This window comes from Cibotium barometz, chromosome 5 (assembly GCF_041138505.1).
Source record: "Cibotium barometz isolate CiBa-2024 chromosome 5, ASM4113850v1, whole genome shotgun sequence".
Taxonomy (NCBI): Eukaryota; Viridiplantae; Streptophyta; class Polypodiopsida; order Cyatheales; family Cibotiaceae; genus Cibotium; species Cibotium barometz.
Window position 1 is genome coordinate 15,847,331 of NC_141050.1, and position 5,582 is coordinate 15,852,912.

Consider the following 5,582-nt stretch of genomic DNA (forward strand, 5'->3'; position numbering starts at 1 on the left):
TGTTAAGAAATTGAAGCTTAAAGTTAAACCTTTTACCTCTTGCATGCAATTATACTTGGTTCCAGTAAATGCAGCTTTAACTCTATAATGTGTAGGTGAAGGTTGAATATTTAAAGCTCTAATTGCCTTTTCAGAAATAAAGTCATGAGTGCTACCATCGTCATGCAAAACAATAACTTCATGCTCATTAATTTTTCCTTTTATTTTGAGTAGCGAATGAGCTTGAGGCTTACCTTCTGCTTCTAAATAGTCAGGGTCAGAGTTACCCTCTTGTTTCGCACAAGTCCCGAGCAATTTCGAGTGATTTAGGAGACTTGGACTAGTCGAAATGCTGAAGAAATAATTTTCTGCACCTTAAACACCGCTCAAACAATTCTAAAAACTTGGTCAAACCTCTATAATAATTTTTGAGAGCTTTCAAAAATTTCCAAAAATTATTTTGGAATTTTTTGGCATTTATTAAGCTTTTTTGAGCCCTAAAAAGTCGATTTTTTGCACCCAAAAATCTAAAAATTGCAATTCTTTGGAATTTCCCTTGAAATAGGAAAATAGGTAGTGTGAAAACTCCAAAAGTTGATGTGACAAGCATTGGGCTCGGGAAAAGTGAAATTTAATTAAGATTAATTAATATTTTGTGAGCTTATGGCTTGGAAAGCACACGTCGTTGATTTTCGCCCGTCAGGCTACGTTTTGGCGCATCGAATTTGCTTGATTATATATATTTTTCATGGCTAAAGCTCACACAACATGCAGACTGTCCATTATAGGTTGCTTCTACCTTGAACCTTTGTAAAAACTGAGCAAATCACATGAGGTTTTTGGCTATGGGGAAACTATATGGTCAGATCTGAAATTCATGAAGCTTTGAGCAAAACCACTTTTTGATGAAGAAGAATGGTTTTGGGAAGAGGTAAGTGGGTTTGAGAAGTAGAGCTAGTTTGAGAATTTGAATTTTTGGTTAAAGACCACAAACTCTTCTTTTGCCTACTGGTTAAAAGCCTGCAACTTTCTTGAGAGTTGTGTTGATGAAGACCTTTCCCACCTTTCCACAAATCTCCTCGCCCAAGCTCTGATACCATTGAAAATGGAATCGTTCTCTAGGAGGATAGCTTGTGGAACACTTGAGAAATTCAACACATAAATTCAACCATGAAAACACATGCTTTGCAGGTTTCAACAAAATCAAATAAATTAAATAAAAACATAGCAAATATAATACTTAGCTCCAAGACAAACATGCTGGGTGCAATCTTCCCCCCCTTGTGCGTGGCCTTCTCCCCACACAAGAGCATTTTTATTAGCTTTCAACCAAAAATAGGCCATAGCCCCCAAAAATATACAAAGTGTGCTTTTAGAGAGCACGGCACTCTTCCACAACAAAAATAGAGTGTCCCAAAAATTGGGGCTAGGGTAAAGCCTTTAGGCTTTAATAAATTCAACATTATAAATGTATTTTTCCTAATGTATCAAAATGGAAAAATCAACTACTAAGATTACTAAATATGATGCGCATAAGAAACATTCTCCTGGACATTATTCATCAATCCTCATAATCTTCATCACCTGAAAATATAAGCCCAATTAATAATTAAATTAATCCCACAAATATTAAACAGGCACAAACCATCACCAACTCATGACTACCAGGCGTAAGTATCCCAGGAATCACCCTGCCATCATACAAACCTAACTGAAATAATCATAGACGGCCCCAAGCATACGTCATATACCGCACGTATTAATATTTATAGTGGTGTCACCCACGATATTAACATAGCCAGCATGACGCAAGAGTAACCTAGGCGTCCCCAAATTACTCAAGAGGGGAAAATAATATTCTTAAAGAGGACTTAAAATATATTGACAGATCTTAAAGATAAGCACTAGAACACGTTTATTGACCTCTCGATTTGGGAGATACATGCCGACAAGGCTACTTATTTTAACCTACCCTTAATTTTTTCACATGTGATTATGCAAGTTGTGATCATGCTCCATTTTTAACATGATTATGCAGGCATGATTATGTAATCATGCCTCACAATCCTAATTTTTCAATAGGATTATGCATCATGATGTGATTTTTAGGCGTGATTATGCATCATGATGTGATTTTTAGGTGTGATTATGCAACATAGTTGTAATTTTCTGGCGTGATCAAATTTTTTTTTGGCATGGTCGGCTTTTCCTAGCTGTGAGAGGAATTTTCTAGTGTGGTCAGATTTTCTCAGCCCCTTGATCGTATTTTTCCAATGTGATCAGATTTTTTTTGGCCATGATCAATTTTTTTTCGGCATGATTTTTTTGATGCAATCGACATTAGATTTTTTTGGCCATTGATCTCGAAACTTTCTAGCCGTTATCTTGTAGGTGTTTTTTTTCCTTCCCTAAGTTTTTATAGTGGTTTTAGAAATCAAGTTTGTCTGGAAGGAATGGTTTTAAATTTGATTTAGGAAGTGTAAGAGGTTTTTCCAAAAAGGTGAGTGGAAGACAAAAGTTGACACTTTATGACACCCTCTTATACATGTCATAAATGAATCCCAAAAGAACTCACAAGGCATCTTCACATCGAATGTACATTTACGAATGTACATTTACCAATATAATGAGTTGTGAAAAAAAAAAGTGAATAAGAGTTAATCTAAGATTAACCCTTTCACTAATATTTCCCCCCTTTTTGGCTTGATTAAGAGTCCTAATTAACCAATAATCATTAATTAATTCATACAATTAAGCAACAAAATTTCTCCTTATGTAAAATCGAATCCTTATGCATATGCACACTATATGTACATAAAAAGGGGGGGAAATGCACATGCACATTTTTGGTTAGTAAACCTAGCCTCATAAATTCTCTTTTACTAAATCTAGAGAACCTTAAGGGAATCATACCCCTAAATTCTCCAAAGATAATTTGGTAAAACTAGGGGTCCAAAGGTATAAAAAATATGCCCAATTTCTTCTATGCAGTTTTTATCATAAGAATACCATAAATAATATTTACAGCCCAAATAAATTCTCAAATTCAAGTTGATTCAATAGGATAGCTAAAGGTCTGTCCTTCTTGGTTCATTCAATTAAGCTTCTAAAGGTCTAGTGGTCAATGGGTATAAATCACATTATTTAAATCATTTTCCCTTCTTTGGTTATTTGCAAAGAGCTAAAATAAAGAAAAATTCATTCCTTTTACTAATCAATGAACTTTTGAATTCAAAATTGAAACAATTACAGTCTATACTTCAAAAATTTAAATTTAATCTAAGGGATATAAACTTACATGTATAAAGGATTGAAATTTGATATATAGAGGTGTTGTAGATGAAACGATGCAGGGGGGAGCTTGAGCTCTTGCACAAGCACACACACATTCACAAAACCCTAATAGAGAACACACAAGGTGAGAGGCTGAAAATCTTCTTCTTCTTCACTCAACACTCAACACACCATATACAAGATAAGAGTGTGCACAATATGAAAGGTACTCAACCAAATACATACAAGGGTTCTCTATAGTGTGAACCCAACTAAATGAGCTGGCGCTATAACTATGCCAGTCTCTAGAATGGCTGTCACACAGCCTGTTATCCCACTAGCCGCATATCACCCAAGATCTCACCAACTATGCCAGTGGTATAAGTGTGGGGCCTATCCCCCAGGCGGGTCATCAGTGTCCACCGCCTCACTAGACGAGCTCGATATCTCAACACTCCCCCTCGAGCTCAACTCCATCTCATGTACACCAAGCGAAGCCCTGAATCTGCGGAGCTTCTCTATACCCAATGCTTTGGTGAAGATGTCAGCTACCTGATCCTATGTGCTGATATAAACAAGGTCAAGGTCTCTTGCCAAGACCTTCTCTCTAACAAAATGGTAGTGGACCTCTATATGCTTCGTACGAGCATGAAAAACTGGGTTCCTAGCCAACTGTATACTGCTAATGTTGTCACAGAAAATGACAACTTGTCTATCCACAAATCTGCAAGTAGCTTTCTCAACCAAGCTACATGTACTCGGCCTCTGTACTGGATAGAGCAACCATAGGCTGCTTCTTGCTGCTCCAAGTCACCAGCAGCACTCCCCAAAGAAAACATGAAGCCACTAGTAGATCTTCTATCTGAGATACTACCAGCCCAATCAGCATCTGTGTACCCATGTACACATATCTCTGTCCCAGTCTCATAAAATAGTCCACAATACAAAGTAGATCTCACATACCTCAGTACGCGTCTCAATGCATCCAAATGCGATTTTCGTGGAACCTGCATAAACTGACTCACCAACCCAACAGCATAGCTCAAATCTGGTCTGGTGATCGTCATATAGATCAAGCTTCCTACTATGCGCCTATACATAGTAGGATCCTCCAAAATCTCTCCTGAATCTGCACTCAACTTGCCATTATGATCCAATGGCATAGAAATAGGCTTACAGCCTGTCATACCATACTTGGACAACATGTCCAAGCCATAGTGTCTCTGCAGTAATCCAATACCATGTGGTGACCTAATCACCTCAATGCCCAAGAAATATCTGAGCTCCCCCAGATCCTTCATCTCAAACTTCTGTCTAAGCAAGATCTTTACATCAAATATCTTTGCATCATGGTCCCCCGTAATGATCAAGTCATCCACATAGATGACAACAAGCACAACCCCTCTATCACCATGTCTCACATACAGCGAGAAATCTGCATTGGCTACATGAAAGCCAATAGTGACAAGATATTCAGAAATCTTGTCAGACCATGCTCTTGGTGCTTAATTTAAGCCATACAAGGCTTTCTTCAACCTACAAACATGCTCGGGGTGACCCACATCCTCATAACCAGGTGGCTGCAACATATACACCTCTTCTTGCAAATCCCCATGCAAGAATGCATTCTTTACATCCATGATGAAAAGACCATTGCTTTGACGCAGCCTGCTATCACAACTCTGACTATTGCCATCTTGGCAAACTGGGCTAAAAGTTTCCTCATCATCAATGCCATATGTCTGCACATACCCTTTGGCTACCAATCTAGCCTTATACCTGTTTATGCTTCCATCACTGTTATGTTTTACTTTGTACACCCACTTGCATCCAATGGCTTTCTTGCCTTCAGGCAATTGCACTAAATCCCAAGTTTCATTTCCATATAGTGCATCCATCTCCTCATCCATAGCTTTCTCCTAACACACATTTCCAATAGCCTCATCAATGCATGTGGGCTCTACAACGTGCATAACCTTTGCCATATATGCATAGCGATGTGCCACATAACCATCATAGGTAAACCTCTGCATAGGGTTTTTCACTCTCCCAGATCTTCGCAGCTTTTCATTCATGGCTTCCATAGCCTTCTTTACACTAGGTGTTCTCATAGCTGGGATCCCAAGCTCCTCATCAAGGCTCATATCTGAGCCACTAAACTCTCCATCAACATGAGAATGCCCTGCAGAAATGTCAGGCATACCAAGGGGCTCAACCACTTTCTCTTTTCCTTTACGTGATGTACTAATCACATTTGCAGGACTGGTATTATGACATAGCCTGCCACTCCATGGTCTATCAACAGACCCACTAGATGAGGACTCTCCTGG